Below are 16,012 nucleotides of genomic sequence, written 5' to 3' on the forward strand. Positions count from 1 at the left end.
GCTGCGCTCTGCCCCCACCCCAGTGGTCACGGATGATACACAGTCATTTGAGAGCGGGAGCCCAGATGAGGCTCGGCGAGGGACGTCAGGCAGTCAGCAGAGGGTTTGACCCCGACTCTCTGTTTGTGTCGGTATTTGCTTTTTCACAAGGCAGGAGATGGGTGCACCGTTCCCGGCGGCACTGCAATACCGGGTCGATGCGTGGAGTGAACGGGGCAAGCCCCTTTTTCAGCTCCCGGTGCTAAAAATCCATTTAATATGTTGTCCCCTTATAGAGGACATATCAGATATTAAACTGATAAGAACAGATTTTTTTCTTTCGAAAAGATTTATTGACACTCATTTCATAGTAATTTCACATAAAACCCAGAGTTAAGACATACAAATTACCTTTTAAAATACAAGAAATCAATCAATACAATGGTGCAACATGTAAGACCATATTTAAATATTCAAAACACTGTCGTCAGAGGTATTACAGATGAGATTTCTCACAAGTTAAAAATTATACATTTTGTGCATGTCTGTGTGTTTTGAGTGTCCATTTTAAAATGTCCAACCCAACAAAAAAAAACAAAAACAAATGGGGAGTGCTTCGGTAAAAATCCTCCCTTCCAACTCCATTGCTGTGCAGGAGCATAGTGATTCCCTACCAAGGATAAGTCATTCCGCTCTCCCAAACAGATTTGGTCTCTCGGAATCCTTTCTTGGTGCTCAGAGGAGACCTTCGCCCTGTTGCTCCTTCCCACCTGCCTCACCCGGAGAGTCAGGCCGCCGCTGCTTTGAACTTCTTTTGTGTGGCTCCGGCTCCTTCGTCCGAATGGGCACAAATGCGATTCTTCTTTGTGGCTGTGTCCTTGGCCTGCCGCCTGCAGCTTCGGCTGCTTGGACCGTCGCTGCGGCCATCCGGATCGCAGCCACGGGGGGGATCTGCATGTGCTTCCTTGCCAGCAAGTTTCTGGAGGTCCATATGGCGTCTTTTATGGCGGCTAGGGTAAGCCACTGCTTGGGGAAGTCGCATGCTGGCAATTGTTTTTGGCCCACCCCATACAGCACCAGCTGTGCTGTAAGGACCTCCCTTGCTGGCAAGTACGGGAATTGCAAGGAGCCGGCCGTTGCCCACTGTTCTACGGCAGCGCTGCACTCCCAGAGCAAATGCCTCACCGACTCGGGCGCGCCACAACCTGGTCGGGGACAAGTTGAATGTGTGGACAAGCCCCGGGAGTGCATTACGGACCTGACTGGGAGGATCTCGTGAGCCACCATCCATGACAGGTCCCGGAGTCTGTTTGGAAGAGCGGAATGGTTCACGTTGCGCCACACTGCTGAAGGCTCGCCCAATGCGAGCCCGCGCACTGGACTCACTGGTTCCTGCTCCTGCACAACAGAAATGACAGAACGGTGGTTGGTTAAAACTTTCAACTCCTCCTGCTCAAGGTTAAAATGCCTTAAAAATGTCTGGATAAAAGCGTAGGTTGGTGGCAGGTTAAAAGACACAGGTACTTTAAGATCATTGGGTAAAATTTTTAATCGTCTGAGGTAGGACCCCATCCAGAACCGTGTCATTGCTGTTGTTTTGGGGTTTCTGGATGGGGCTGTGGCGGTTGTGATGTGTAGTGCTGTGTATCTGCTCCCTAAAAACAAGTACAGGTCCGGGACTCCTTTTCCTCCTTTCTCCTTCGGCTTCTTCATCACATATCTCCTCAGACGTTCCCACTTGGAGCCCCACAGGAAATAAAAGATGGCTCTTTCCAAGTCTAAAAGCACTCTTCTAGGTGGGAAAAAAACAGAACTGATGAGTAAAAGCAAAGGTAAAATCACAGCTTTGATGATTAAAACCTTTCCTTCCATTGTCAGTCTTCTAAGTCTCCAGTACCCTAGTCTCTGCCTGACTTTCCCTACAATGTCTGGCCAATTTGTTTTCCCTCCCCCCTCCCTATCAAATTTGATCCCAAGTATCTTTTGGTCTGTCTGGGTCACAGTCAGGGGGAGTCCTGTCATCTCAGTCGCTGTCCACGGTCCATAAAAGTGGGCTTGGGTCTTGCCTCTGTTGAGTTTTGACCCAGAGGCCCGTCCAAACCAGTCAGTCAAGTCCAGCGTCCTGTTGACAGATAAAAGGTCAGTGCATAAAATGTTCATGTCGTCCATGTATAAAAAACACTTTGTCTCCAGTCCCCCGCTCCCTGGGGCTCCAACCCCATTGATTTGTTGGTCCCTTCTCAAGATCTGTGCCAGTGGTTCTATGCAGAGAACATAGAGGAGGGCAGATAACGGACAACCCTGACGGACACCGCAGTTTATATCCACTGCTTCCGTAAGATGCCCGTTAACAGTGAATTTGCTGGTAATGCCCTGGTACAGCATTCCCACCCAGGCTATAAACCTTCTTGGAAACCCCATTTTTTGCAGCACCTGGAAAAGGTACTGGTGCGAGATCCGATCAAAGGCTTTTTCAAAATCTAAATTTAGGACAACTAGCCGGATGTTTCTGTCTCTCGCATAACAGATGGTGTCTCGGATCAGTACGAGGCTGTCGGTGATCTTCCTCCCCGGGACAGCACAGGCTTGATCAGGGTGAATCAGGTCTTCTAAAAACAAAGACATGCGGGATGCTAAGACCTTACTAAAAAGTTTACAATCAAAATTTAAAAGTGTAATGGGTCTCCAGTTCTTCAAATCTGTCTTGTCTTTGTCTTTGTGAAGGAGAGTCACTATCCCTACTCTAAAACTGTCAGGAAGTCGGTCAAGTTTTTCAAAATCCATAAAAACAGCAAGCAAGTCAGGTGCTAAAATGTCCCAGAACGTCACATAAAATTCCAGAGGGAGCCCATCTTCTCCTGGAGACTTACCTGCCTTAAAAGACTTGAGACATTTATTTAACTCGAGAATGTTAAAATCTTGGGTTAAAAGCTCACTGTCATTTACTGCTTGGTCAATAACTTCTAAGACTTCAGTCATGGTGTCCCACTTAACGTGTTTTTCTTTGTATAGTTCTCTATAAAAATGTCCGACAGTTTCTATGATTTCCTCTGTGGTGTCAGCTATGCACCCATTTTCTTTTCTTAGTCTAAAAATACTCCCCCCTTTATTCATAATTTTCTTAAAAAAGTATCTTGTGCACTTCTCTCCTTCCTCTATTTCCCTCTCCTTGCTTCTCAAAATGACACCCTTGCTTTTAATTTCTGCTGAGGCTGACATCTGGGTTTTAATTTGTTTGATTTCTTCATTAAAATCCATCCCCTGTTGGTTTAGTTTAAAATACCGCTGGAGTCGTTTCTGCAGTCCCAACATGCGTCTGTTGTCCCTGTCTTTTTTTTTCTTGCCTGCCTGTCTAAAGAAAGTCTGGGTCCTTGCTTTCACCATTTCCCACCAGTGTGCACGTGTATCGTAGAAGTCTTGAAGGGTCTGCCACTCTTGGTACTGCTCTCTATACTGTCTACCTAACTCCCTATCTTCTAAAAGGGAGCAGTTGAGCTTCCACAGGCCGCTTCCTGATGTCACACCCGAAGAGAGTGAGAGAGTGCAGGAGAGCATTGCGTGGTCTGAAAAGAAAACAGGTGTCAATCTAGCATCAGTTGGTGGGCAATCACGTGATAAAATGTAATCAATGCGAGAGGCTCGGGTGCCATCACCACTAAACCAGGTGAAGCCCTCTTCTCTGGGATGCATGGTTTTAAAACAGTCCAGAAGTTTAAAATCCCTGCATATGCCCTGAAATAAAACTGAGGTTTTGTCCACTTTAAAATCTTCACCTGCTCTCTTCCTATCATTCCTGCTTAAAATACAATTAAAATCTCCCCCTACAACTAAAGGTGCCCTACCTAGCATGTGGAACTGCAAGTCTTCTAAAAGATCATACCTGTCATTTCTGTCGTTAAAGCCATAAATATTTAAGACGTTAAAATCTTTTCCCATAAAAGTCAGGTGTGCTAAAAGTGCCCGACCATCTCTCACCACAGTGCTGCCCTTCACCAAAACCAGTGGGTTTTTGATTAAAATGGCCACTCCGTCATTTCTGTTTGCGTTTGATCCGCTCCACATCGATGTTTGTGGCCATAGCTCCTCCCACTCTCTGTAGTGGTTTAAAAATGGCAGGCCACATTCCTGTATTAAAAACACATCTGACTTAAAAGAATTAAGAAAGGATAAAACAGTCTGGGCTCTAACTCGTGACTTCACGCTTCTCACATTGATGGTTGAGAAGGTGAGTGCCATGAGTATGGTTAAAATTAACAGGTATGAAATCTTAAAAGTCTAAAAGGGATTATCAATGTTAAAAAAAAAAAGCAGTTATTTAAATTTCTTGTGAACGGAGCTCTTCCTTCACTCTCATGGGTGAAGAGTGACGGGGTTGAGCTTCATTCCCCTGTCGGACTCTAGGGGTAGGCCTTGGACGCATGGTCGCATTGAGATTTGAGTCCTTAGGGGTTGATTGCAGAGCTATTGTTAGGAAAGAGACCTCATTTGGAGAATTGGAGGGGAAGACTCTAGGCTCCTCCACAGATGGGCTGTTTGAGTAGTTCCCAGCTCTTCCCCTCTTCTCTGAGACTACAGGAGACTCAGAGGACAATTCTGATATAGGCCTCTTGGTCTGCTGGGCGTTGGGGAGGGAGGCGTCCTCACTATCGCCCTGTGATTGGTCATTTTCACATTCTGAGCAAGCTCCGGCTTTTGCCTGCATTGCCCCATCTTCCTCAAGACTTTCCAGTTGCGGGGCAATTGCAGGCCCCTCCTCTCCTTCATATCCGGAGCTAGCTCCGCCTTCTGCCTGCATTGCCCCATCTTCCTCACCACTCTCCATTTGTGGGGCAATTGCAGGCCCCTCCCCCTCTCCCGCCTCTCCTGATCCTGGCCTTCCAGTCACAGGATTTGGCGGGAGATTTGAATTTCCCAGCCCAGCTTCTTCAATTAGCTCTCTAACTGCTTCCTCTTGTCCACCATTTTGTGGGGTTTTCGCTGCCTTCAGTTTGTTGGCAAATGACTTTGGGCAATCTCTGAAGAGGTGGGTTGTTTCTCCACAAAGATTGCACTTTCTGCCATTGGTACATTCCTCAAAGGTGTGCCCAATTTCTCTACATTTTCCACAAATAGTCTGCTGACACGCTTCTGCCAGGTGCCCATGCTCACCACACTTGCGGCACAGCTTGGGCTGGCCCTGGTAGTGAATGTAGCCTCTGTTGTTTCCCAGAACTATCACAGATGGCAGATGTTTCAGGCCCTGGAAGCCTTGGGGGTCCTGCCATTGTTGGATGGGGACCCTCCAAGCGCAATTCCAAATGCCATCCTCATCTTTCACTTTGGTAGCCTGTCCTTTTACAGTGCAGTATCTACCCAGCCACAAACAAATGTCATCCGCATTCACGGTCTCATTGAACATTCTGATAATGATGGTTTTGGAGGCATTATCAGTCAGTTTCTCAACATTAAAAGCGGAAAACTGGGGTTTTACATTTTCAAAGCGTGTCCAAAACTCTCTCAGCAGCGCGGCAGACCGAAAGCTTACATCGAAACCTTTATTCGTTGGTAGAGTAACAATGCAATTTATATTCTCTGGTTCAAACTTAAGGGTTTTTTGGATTAACCTCCTGGAGAAGTCAATTCTGGACATCCCCAGGGGCTTTCCATGGTCATTTTCTTTAAAGGTAAATCTGACACTGTGGTGCCTCCGCATGCCGGAAATGTTGGCCGACATGGTGGAGGCACCACAAACTGAAAGGATTAAAAAGAAGGACTAAAACACTTAAGAATTGTCTAAAAAACAAAACAAAAAGAAACAAAGACGATATAAATAGGACTAAGATCAATAAATATGTTAAAACCAGCAAATGATTAAAACGAACTTACCTTTTCTTGTTTAGCCTGGACAAGATGTTAAATCAACAGAGTAGAGGTAAGCAGTACTCTGTGCCAATGAATTCCTTTAGGTGTAGGATTTACAACTACAATAGAGTTGAAATTTTCTCCACAAGGAATAAGGTGAATGTCCTCCCGAGAATGGAAAGTAAAACACAATGCCACAAACAGGCAAAAGTTTTTACCACCAACAGGAAGCGATCGCAGTCTTAGCCAAAAGGCCGAGAAGCGATGAGCCCTGGCTGTTTGCTTCCAGAGGCCACATTCTGGAACAGCTCTCCCTTGTCCTGGCGCAGTCGTTTCAAGCGCGCATAACAATGGCTGCTTCTCAGCGCCTCCTCCCAAGCCGACAAGGTGGCAGCCTAAATCTTGTTAAGGACAGCTTCTTGTTGCTTTTCACAAACGCACGAGGCTCAGCCACACGGCAGAGCCTGCCAAAAATAGTTTTAACTCATTGGTGTTCCTCTCCACGGAAGTCTTTAGTAAAAGGCGAAAGGCTTGTACGTGATGAAGAGAAACCCGAGTAAGTACAGGCCTCTCCAGGAGAGCGGCCGAGGAGCCTAGTCGCCCCGGTCACTACCCTCACGGTAAGCCTCACTCTGCTTGTGGAGTCCCAAATACCAGGCCACGCACATTCCCCTAGCCCTCCCCACATTAGCACAGGCTCTATCCAATGGGATCGCGGAGAAATGAAGGCCTGGCTTTTGGACACAGGCTATCAAATGTCCCAAACACTCAGGCCCTTGCGGACTCTCTGTGACGAGGGGAGCGAAAGTGCAGGGCACGTTTAACCGTACGTACCGGTGGCAGTAGGGCAATGTTCCCTATCTGTCTGCGAGTCAAAAGTGCGAATCTGGCTGCATTTTTTTGGGTGGCTTCATCTGGCTGTTGATGCTGAGCTGCGCTCTGCCCCCACCCCAGTGGTCACGGATGATACACAGTCATTTGAGAGCGGGAGCCCAGATGAGGCTCGGCGAGGGACGTCAGGCAGTCAGCAGAGGGTTTGACCCCGACTCTCTGTTTGTGTCGGTATTTGCTTTTTCACAAGGCAGGAGATGGGTGCACCGTTCCCGGCGGCACTGCAATACCGGGTCGATGCGTGGAGTGAACGGGGCAAGCCCCTTTTTCAGCTCCCGGTGCTAAAAATCCATTTAATATGTTGTCCCCTTATAGAGGACATATCAGATATTAAACTGATAAGAACAGATACTACACTTGATCTTAGCCAAAAGGCCGAGAAGCGATGAGCCCTGGCTGTTTGCTTCCAGAGGCCACATTCTGGAACAGCTCTCCCTTGTCCTGGCGCAGTCGTTTCAAGCGCGCATAACAATGGCTGCTTCTCAGCGCCTCCTCCCAAGCCGACAAGGTGGCAGCCTAAATCTTGTTAAGGACAGCTTCTTGTTGCTTTTCACAAACGCACGAGGCTCAGCCACACGGCAGAGCCTGCCAAAAATAGTTTTAACTCATTGGTGTTCCTCTCCACGGAAGTCTTTAGTAAAAGGCGAAAGGCTTGTACGTGATGAAGAGAAACCCGAGTAAGTACAGGCCTCTCCAGGAGAGCGGCCGAGGAGCCTAGTCGCCCCGGTCACTACCCTCACGGTAAGCCTCACTCTGCTTGTGGAGTCCCAAATACCAGGCCACGCACATTCCCCTAGCCCTCCCCACATTAGCACAGGCTCTATCCAATGGGATCGCGGAGAAATGAAGGCCTGGCTTTTGGACACAGGCTACCAAGTGTCCCAAACACTCAGGCCCTTGCGGACTCTCTGTGACGAGGGGAGCGAAAGTGCAGGGCACGTTTAACCGTACGTACCGGTGGCAGTAGGGCAATGTTCCCTATCTGTCTGCGAGTCAAAAGTGCGAATCTGGCTGCATTTTTTTGGGTGGCTTCATCTGGCTGTTGATGCTGAGCTGCGCTCTGCCCCCACCCCAGTGGTCACGGATGATACACAGTCATTTGAGAGCGGGAGCCCAGATGAGGCTCGGCGAGGGACGTCAGGCAGTCAGCAGAGGGTTTGACCCCGACTCTCTGTTTGTGTCGGTATTTGCTTTTTCACAAGGCAGGAGATGGGTGCACCGTTCCCGGCGGCACTGCAATACCGGGTCGATGCGTGGAGTGAACGGGGCAAGCCCCTTTTTCAGCTCCCGGTGCTAAAAATCCATTTAATATGTTGTCCCCTTGTAGAGGACATATCAGATATTAAACTGATAAGAACAGATACTACACTTGATCTTAGCCAAAAGGCCGAGAAGCGATGAGCCCTGGCTGTTTGCTTCCAGAGGCCACATTCTGGAACAGCTCTCCCTTGTCCTGGCGCAGTCGTTTCAAGCGCGCATAACAATGGCTGCTTCTCAGCGCCTCCTCCCAAGCCGACAAGGTGGCAGCCTAAATCTTGTTAAGGACAGCTTCTTGTTGCTTTTCACAAACGCACGAGGCTCAGCCACACGGCAGAGCCTGCCAAAAATAGTTTTAACTCATTGGTGTTCCTCTCCACGGAAGTCTTTAGTAAAAGGCGAAAGGCTTGTACGTGATGAAGAGAAACCCGAGTAAGTACAGGCCTCTCCAGGAGAGCGGCCGAGGAGCCTAGTCGCCCCGGTCACTACCCTCACGGTAAGCCTCACTCTGCTTGTGGAGTCCCAAATACCAGGCCACGCACATTCCCCTAGCCCTCCCCACATTAGCACAGGCTCTATCCAATGGGATCGCGGAGAAATGAAGGCCTGGCTTTTGGACACAGGCTACCAAATGTCCCAAACACTCAGGCCCTTGCGGACTCTCTGTGACGAGGGGAGCGAAAGTGCAGGGCACGTTTAACCGTACGTACCGGTTGGCATTAGGGCAATGTTCCCTATCTGTCTGCGAGTCAAAAGTGCGAATCTGGCTGCATTTTTTTGGGTGGCTTCATCTGGCTGTTGATGCTGAGCTGCGCTCTGCCCCCACCCCAGTGGTCACAGATGATACACAGTCATTTGAGAGCGGGAGCCCAGATGAGGCTCGGCGAGGGACGTCAGGCAGTCAGCAGAGGGTTTGACCCCGACTCTCTGTTTGTGTCGGTATTTGCTTTTTCACAAGGCAGGAGATGGGTGCACCGTTCCCGGCGGCACTGCAATACCGGGTCGATGCGTGGAGTGAACGGGGCAAGCCCCTTTTTCAGCTCCCGGTGCTAAAAATCCATTTAATATGTTGTCCCCTTATAGAGGACATATCAGATATTAAACTGATAAGAACAGATACTACACTTGATCTTAGCCAAAAGGCCGAGAAGCGATGAGCCCTGGCTGTTTGCTTCCAGAGGCCACATTCTGGAACAGCTCTCCCTTGTCCTGGCGCAGTCGTTTCAAGCGCGCATAACAATGGCTGCTTCTCAGCGCCTCCTCCCAAGCCGACAAGGTGGCAGCCTAAATCTTGTTAAGGACAGCTTCTTGTTGCTTTTCACAAACGCACGAGGCTCAGCCACACGGCAGAGCCTGCCAAAAATAGTTTTAACTCATTGGTGTTCCTCTCCACGGAAGTCTTTAGTAAAAGGCGAAAGGCTTGTACGTGATGAAGAGAAACCCGAGTAAGTACAGGCCTCTCCAGGAGAGCGGCCGAGGAGCCTAGTCGCCCCGGTCACTACCCTCACGGTAAGCCTCACTCTGCTTGTGGAGTCCCAAATACCAGGCCACGCACATTCCCCTAGCCCTCCCCACATTAGCACAGGCTCTATCCAATGGGATCGCGGAGAAATGAAGGCCTGGCTTTTGGACACAGGCTATCAAATGTCCCAAACACTCAGGCCCTTGCGGACTCTCTGTGACGAGGGGAGCGAAAGTGCAGGGCACGTTTAACCGTACGTACCGGTGGCAGTAGGGCAATGTTCCCTATCTGTCTGCGAGTCAAAAGTGCGAATCTGGCTGCATTTTTTTGGGTGGCTTCATCTGGCTGTTGATGCTGAGCTGCGCTCTGCCCCCACCCCAGTGGTCACGGATGATACACAGTCATTTGAGAGCGGGAGCCCAGATGAGGCTCGGCGAGGGACGTCAGGCAGTCAGCAGAGGGTTTGACCCCGACTCTCTGTTTGTGTCGGTATTTGCTTTTTCACAAGGCAGGAGATGGGTGCACCGTTCCCGGCGGCACTGCAATACCGGGTCGATGCGTGGAGTGAACGGGGCAAGCCCCTTTTTCAGCTCCCGGTGCTAAAAATCCATTTAATATGTTGTCCCCTTATAGAGGACATATCAGATATTAAACTGATAAGAACAGATACTACACTTGATCTTAGCCAAAAGGCCGAGAAGCGATGAGCCCTGGCTGTTTGCTTCCAGAGGCCACATTCTGGAACAGCTCTCCCTTGTCCTGGCGCAGTCGTTTCAAGCGCGCATAACAATGGCTGCTTCTCAGCGCCTCCTCCCAAGCCGACAAGGTGGCAGCCTAAATCTTGTTAAGGACAGCTTCTTGTTGCTTTTCACAAACGCACGAGGCTCAGCCACACGGCAGAGCCTGCCAAAAATAGTTTTAACTCATTGGTGTTCCTCTCCACGGAAGTCTTTAGTAAAAGGCGAAAGGCTTGTACGTGATGAAGAGAAACCCGAGTAAGTACAGGCCTCTCCAGGAGAGCGGCCGAGGAGCCTAGTCGCCCCGGTCACTACCCTCACGGTAAGCCTCACTCTGCTTGTGGAGTCCCAAATACCAGGCCACGCACATTCCCCTAGCCCTCCCCACATTAGCACAGGCTCTATCCAATGGGATCGCGGAGAAATGAAGGCCTGGCTTTTGGACACAGGCTACCAAGTGTCCCAAACACTCAGGCCCTTGCGGACTCTCTGTGACGAGGGGAGCGAAAGTGCAGGGCACGTTTAACCGTACGTACCGGTGGCAGTAGGGCAATGTTCCCTATCTGTCTGCGAGTCAAAAGTGCGAATCTGGCTGCATTTTTTTGGGTGGCTTCATCTGGCTGTTGATGCTGAGCTGCGCTCTGCCCCCACCCCAGTGGTCACGGATGATACACAGTCATTTGAGAGCGGGAGCCCAGATGAGGCTCGGCGAGGGACGTCAGGCAGTCAGCAGAGGGTTTGACCCCGACTCTCTGTTTGTGTCGGTATTTGCTTTTTCACAAGGCAGGAGATGGGTGCACCGTTCCCGGCGGCACTGCAATACCGGGTCGATGCGTGGAGTGAACGGGGCAAGCCCCTTTTTCAGCTCCCGGTGCTAAAAATCCATTTAATATGTTGTCCCCTTATAGAGGACATATCAGATATTAAACTGATAAGAACAGATACTACACTTGATCTTAGCCAAAAGGCCGAGAAGCGATGAGCCCTGGCTGTTTGCTTCCAGAGGCCACATTCTGGAACAGCTCTCCCTTGTCCTGGCGCAGTCGTTTCAAGCGCGCATAACAATGGCTGCTTCTCAGCGCCTCCTCCCAAGCCGACAAGGTGGCAGCCTAAATCTTGTTAAGGACAGCTTCTTGTTGCTTTTCACAAACGCACGAGGCTCAGCCACACGGCAGAGCCTGCCAAAAATAGTTTTAACTCATTGGTGTTCCTCTCCACGGAAGTCTTTAGTAAAAGGCGAAAGGCTTGTACGTGATGAAGAGAAACCCGAGTAAGTACAGGCCTCTCCAGGAGAGCGGCCGAGGAGCCTAGTCGCCCCGGTCACTACCCTCACGGTAAGCCTCACTCTGCTTGTGGAGTCCCAAATACCAGGCCACGCACATTCCCCTAGCCCTCCCCACATTAGCACAGGCTCTATCCAATGGGATCGCGGAGAAATGAAGGCCTGGCTTTTGGACACAGGCTACCAAGTGTCCCAAACACTCAGGCCCTTGCGGACTCTCTGTGACGAGGGGAGCGAAAGTGCAGGGCACGTTTAACCGTACGTACCGGTGGCAGTAGGGCAATGTTCCCTATCTGTCTGCGAGTCAAAAGTGCGAATCTGGCTGCATTTTTTTGGGTGGCTTCATCTGGCTGTTGATGCTGAGCTGCGCTCTGCCCCCACCCCAGTGGTCACGGATGATACACAGTCATTTGAGAGCGGGAGCCCAGATGAGGCTCGGCGAGGGACGTCAGGCAGTCAGCAGAGGGTTTGACCCCGACTCTCTGTTTGTGTCGGTATTTGCTTTTTCACAAGGCAGGAGATGGGTGCACCGTTCCCGGCGGCACTGCAATACCGGGTCGATGCGTGGAGTGAACGGGGCAAGCCCCTTTTTCAGCTCCCGGTGCTAAAAATCCATTTAATATGTTGTCCCCTTATAGAGGACATATCAGATATTAAACTGATAAGAACAGATACTACACTTGATCTTAGCCAAAAGGCCGAGAAGCGATGAGCCCTGGCTGTTTGCTTCCAGAGGCCACATTCTGGAACAGCTCTCCCTTGTCCTGGCGCAGTCGTTTCAAGCGCGCATAACAATGGCTGCTTCTCAGCGCCTCCTCCCAAGCCGACAAGGTGGCAGCCTAAATCTTGTTAAGGACAGCTTCTTGTTGCTTTTCACAAACGCACGAGGCTCAGCCACACGGCAGAGCCTGCCAAAAATAGTTTTAACTCATTGGTGTTCCTCTCCACGGAAGTCTTTAGTAAAAGGCGAAAGGCTTGTACGTGATGAAGAGAAACCCGAGTAAGTACAGGCCTCTCCAGGAGAGCGGCCGAGGAGCCTAGTCGCCCCGGTCACTACCCTCACGGTAAGCCTCACTCTGCTTGTGGAGTCCCAAATACCAGGCCACGCACATTCCCCTAGCCCTCCCCACATTAGCACAGGCTCTATCCAATGGGATCGCGGAGAAATGAAGGCCTGGCTTTTGGACACAGGCTATCAAATGTCCCAAACACTCAGGCCCTTGCGGACTCTCTGTGACGAGGGGAGCGAAAGTGCAGGGCACGTTTAACCGTACGTACCGGTTGGCATTAGGGCAATGTTCCCTATCTGTCTGCGAGTCAAAAGTGCGAATCTGGCTGCATTTTTTTGGGTGGCTTCATCTGGCTGTTGATGCTGAGCTGTCCTCTGCCCCCACCCCAGTGGTCACGGATGATACACAGTCATTTGAGAGCGGGAGCCCAGATGAGGCTCGGCGAGGGACGTCAGGCAGTCAGCAGAGGGTTTGACCCCGACTCTCTGTTTGTGTCGGTATTTGCTTTTTCACAAGGCAGGAGATGGGTGCACCGTTCCCGGCGGCACTGCAATACCGGGTCGATGCGTGGAGTGAACGGGGCAAGCCCCTTTTTCAGCTCCCGGTGCTAAAAATCCATTTAATATGTTGTCCCCTTATAGAGGACATATCAGATATTAAACTGATAAGAACAGATTTTTTTTTCTTTCGAAAAGATTTATTGACACCCATTTCATAGTAATTTCACATAAAACCCAGAGTTAAGACATACAAATTACCTTTTAAAATACAAGAAATCAATCAATACAATGGTGCAACAGGTAAGACCATATTTAAATATTCAAAACACTGTCGTCAGAGGTATTACAGATGAGATTTCTCACAAGTTAAAAATTAAACATTTTGTGCATGTCTGTGTGTTTTGAGTGTCCATTTTAAAATGTCTTTAAAAAAAAAACAAAAAAAACAAAAACAAATGGGGAGTGCTTCGGTAAAAATCCTCCCTTCCAACTCCATTGCTGTGCAGGAGCATAGTGATTCCCTACCAAGGATAAGTCATTCCGCTCTCCCAAACAGATTTGGTCTCTCGGAATCCTTTCTTGGTGCTCAGAGGAGACCTTCGCCCTGTTGCTCCTTCCCACCTGCCTCACCCGGAGAGTCAGGCCGCCGCTGCTTTGAACTTCTTTTGTGTGGCTCCGGCTCCTTCGTCCGAATGGGCACAAATGCGATTCTTCTTTGTGGCTGTGTCCTTGGCCTGCCGCCTGCAGCTTCGGCTGCTTGGACCGTCGCTGCGGCCATCCGGATCGCAGCCACGGGGGGGATCTGCATGTGCTTCCTTGCCAGCAAGTTTCTGGAGGTCCATATGGCGTCTTTTATGGCGGCTAGGGTAAGCCACTGCTTGGGGAAGTCGCATGCTGGCAATTGTTTTTGGCCCACCCCATACAGCACCAGCTGTGCTGTAAGGACCTCCCTTGCTGGCAAGTACGGGAATTGCAAGGAGCCGGCCGTTGCCCACTGTTCTACGGCAGCGCTGCACTCCCAGAGCAAATGCCTCACCGACTCGGGTGCGCCACAACCTGGTCGGGGACAAGTTGAATGTGTGGACAAGCCCCGGGAGTGCATTACGGACCTGACTGGGAGGATCTCGTGAGCCACCATCCATGACAGGTCCCGGAGTCTGTTTGGAAGAGCGGAATGGTTCACGTTGCGCCACACTGCTGAAGGCTCGCCCAATGCGAGCCCGCGCACTGGACTCACTGGTTCCTGCTCCTGCACAACAGAAATGACAGAACGGTGGTTGGTTAAAACTTTCAACTCCTCCTGCTCAAGGTTAAAATGCCTTAAAAATGTCTGGATAAAAGCGTAGGTTGGTGGCAGGTTAAAAGACACAGGTACTTTAAGATCATTGGGTAAAATTTTTAATCGTCTGAGGTAGGACCCCATCCAGAACCGTGTCATTGCTGTTGTTTTGGGGTTTCTGGATGGGGCTGTGGCGGTTGTGATGTGTAGTGCTGTGTATCTGCTCCCTAAAAACAAGTACAGGTCAGGGACTCCTTTTCCTCCTTTCTCCTTCGGCTTCTTCATCACATATCTCCTCAGACGTTCCCACTTGGAGCCCCACAGGAAATAAAAGATGGCTCTTTCCAAGTCTAAAAGCACTCTTCTAGGTGGGAAAAAAACAGAACTGATGAGTAAAAGCAAAGGTAAAATCACAGCTTTGATGATTAAAACCTTTCCTTCCATTGTCAGTCTTCTAAGTCTCCAGTACCCTAGTCTCTGCCTGACTTTCCCTACAATGTCTGGCCAATTTGTTTTCCCTCCCCCCTCCCTATCAAATTTGATCCCAAGTATCTTTTGGTCTGTCTGGGTCACAGTCAGGGGGAGTCCTGTCATCTCAGTCGCTGTCCACGGTCCATAAAAGTGGGCTTGGGTCTTGCCTCTGTTGAGTTTTGACCCAGAGGCCCGTCCAAACCAGTCAGTCAAGTCCAGCGTCCTGTTGACAGATAAAAGGTCAGTGCATAAAATGTTCACGTCGTCCATGTATAAAAAACACTTTGTCTCCAGTCCCCCGCTCCCTGGGGCTCCAACCCCATTGATTTGTTGGTCCCTTCTCAAGATCTGTGCCAGTGGTTCTATGCAGAGAACATAGAGGAGGGCAGATAACGGACAACCCTGACGGACACCGCAGTTTATATCCACTGCTTCTGTAAGATGCCCGTTAACAGTGAATTTGCTGGTAATGCCCTGGTACAGCATTCTCACCCAGGCTATAAACCTTCTTGGAAACCCCATTTTTTGCAGCACCTGGAAAAGGTACTGGTGCGAGATCCGATCAAAGGCTTTCTCAAAATCTAAATTTAGGACAACTAGCCGGATGTTTCTGTCTCTCGCATAACAGATGGTGTCTCGGATCAGTACGAGGCTGTCGGTGATCTTCCTCCCCGGGACAGCACAGGCTTGATCAGGGTGAATCAGGTCTTCTAAAAACAAAGACATGCGGGATGCTAAAACCTTACTAAAAAGTTTACAATCAAAATTTAAAAGTGTAATGGGTCTCCAGTTCTTCAAATCTGTCTTGTCTTTGTCTTTGTGAAGGAGAGTCACTATCCCTACTCTAAAACTGTCAGGAAGTCGGTCAAGTTTTTCAAAATCCATAAAAACAGCAAGCAAGTCAGGTGCTAAAATGTCCCAGAACGTCACATAAAATTCCAGAGGGAGCCCATCTTCTCCTGGAGACTTACCTGCCTTAAAAGACTTGAGACATTTATTTAACTCGAGAATGTTAAAATCTTGGGTTAAAAGCTCACTGTCATTTACTGCTTGGTCAATAACTTCTAAGACTTCAGTCATGGTGTCCCACTTAATGTGTTTTTCTTTGTATAGTTCTCTATAAAAATGTCCGACAGTTTCTATGATTTCCTCTGTGGTGTCAGCTATGCACCCATTTTCTTTTCTTAGTCTAAAAATACTCCCCCCTTTATTCATAATTTTCTTAAAAAAATATCTTGTGCACTTCTCTCCTTCCTCTATTTCCCTCTCCTTGCTTCTCAAAATGACACCCTTGCTTTTAATT

At 49.4% G+C, this 16,012-nt stretch overlaps 13 non-coding genes and 2 pseudogenes across 13 annotated transcripts; all 15 read right to left on the minus strand.

Moving 5' to 3' along the window:
• Nucleotides 1–156: 156 nt before the first annotated feature.
• On the minus strand, nucleotides 157–331 carry LOC139293053 (U2 spliceosomal RNA; annotated as a pseudogene).
• Nucleotides 332–6,263: 5,932 nt separating this feature from the next.
• On the minus strand, nucleotides 6,264–6,380 carry LOC139293230 (U5 spliceosomal RNA). The gene has a single exon (XR_011597848.1). It is a non-coding gene; the product is annotated as a U5 spliceosomal RNA (small nuclear RNA).
• Nucleotides 6,381–6,907: 527 nt separating this feature from the next.
• On the minus strand, nucleotides 6,908–7,098 carry LOC139292970 (U2 spliceosomal RNA). Its single transcript, XR_011597638.1, has one exon. It is a non-coding gene; the product is annotated as a U2 spliceosomal RNA (small nuclear RNA).
• Nucleotides 7,099–7,275: 177 nt separating this feature from the next.
• LOC139293231 (U5 spliceosomal RNA) lies at nucleotides 7,276–7,392 on the minus strand. The gene has a single exon (XR_011597849.1). It is a non-coding gene; the product is annotated as a U5 spliceosomal RNA (small nuclear RNA).
• Nucleotides 7,393–7,919: 527 nt separating this feature from the next.
• Nucleotides 7,920–8,110, minus strand: LOC139293033 (U2 spliceosomal RNA). The gene has a single exon (XR_011597698.1). It is a non-coding gene; the product is annotated as a U2 spliceosomal RNA (small nuclear RNA).
• Nucleotides 8,111–8,287: 177 nt separating this feature from the next.
• On the minus strand, nucleotides 8,288–8,404 carry LOC139293232 (U5 spliceosomal RNA). The gene has a single exon (XR_011597850.1). It is a non-coding gene; the product is annotated as a U5 spliceosomal RNA (small nuclear RNA).
• A 528-nt stretch (nucleotides 8,405–8,932) lies between these two features.
• LOC139292971 (U2 spliceosomal RNA) lies at nucleotides 8,933–9,123 on the minus strand. The gene has a single exon (XR_011597639.1). It is a non-coding gene; the product is annotated as a U2 spliceosomal RNA (small nuclear RNA).
• A 177-nt stretch (nucleotides 9,124–9,300) lies between these two features.
• On the minus strand, nucleotides 9,301–9,417 carry LOC139293233 (U5 spliceosomal RNA). Its single transcript, XR_011597851.1, has one exon. It is a non-coding gene; the product is annotated as a U5 spliceosomal RNA (small nuclear RNA).
• Nucleotides 9,418–9,944: 527 nt separating this feature from the next.
• Nucleotides 9,945–10,135, minus strand: LOC139292973 (U2 spliceosomal RNA). The gene has a single exon (XR_011597640.1). It is a non-coding gene; the product is annotated as a U2 spliceosomal RNA (small nuclear RNA).
• Nucleotides 10,136–10,312: 177 nt separating this feature from the next.
• LOC139293234 (U5 spliceosomal RNA) lies at nucleotides 10,313–10,429 on the minus strand. The gene has a single exon (XR_011597852.1). It is a non-coding gene; the product is annotated as a U5 spliceosomal RNA (small nuclear RNA).
• A 527-nt stretch (nucleotides 10,430–10,956) lies between these two features.
• On the minus strand, nucleotides 10,957–11,147 carry LOC139292974 (U2 spliceosomal RNA). Its single transcript, XR_011597641.1, has one exon. It is a non-coding gene; the product is annotated as a U2 spliceosomal RNA (small nuclear RNA).
• Nucleotides 11,148–11,324: 177 nt separating this feature from the next.
• LOC139293235 (U5 spliceosomal RNA) lies at nucleotides 11,325–11,441 on the minus strand. The gene has a single exon (XR_011597853.1). It is a non-coding gene; the product is annotated as a U5 spliceosomal RNA (small nuclear RNA).
• A 527-nt stretch (nucleotides 11,442–11,968) lies between these two features.
• On the minus strand, nucleotides 11,969–12,159 carry LOC139292975 (U2 spliceosomal RNA). Its single transcript, XR_011597642.1, has one exon. It is a non-coding gene; the product is annotated as a U2 spliceosomal RNA (small nuclear RNA).
• A 177-nt stretch (nucleotides 12,160–12,336) lies between these two features.
• Nucleotides 12,337–12,453, minus strand: LOC139293236 (U5 spliceosomal RNA). Its single transcript, XR_011597854.1, has one exon. It is a non-coding gene; the product is annotated as a U5 spliceosomal RNA (small nuclear RNA).
• A 528-nt stretch (nucleotides 12,454–12,981) lies between these two features.
• LOC139293050 (U2 spliceosomal RNA) lies at nucleotides 12,982–13,158 on the minus strand (annotated as a pseudogene).
• Between the last annotated feature and the right edge of the window lie 2,854 nt (nucleotides 13,159–16,012).

The sequence above is a fragment of the Enoplosus armatus genome, chromosome 11 (assembly GCF_043641665.1).
Source record: "Enoplosus armatus isolate fEnoArm2 chromosome 11, fEnoArm2.hap1, whole genome shotgun sequence".
NCBI lineage: Eukaryota > Metazoa > Chordata > Actinopteri > Centrarchiformes > Enoplosidae > Enoplosus > Enoplosus armatus.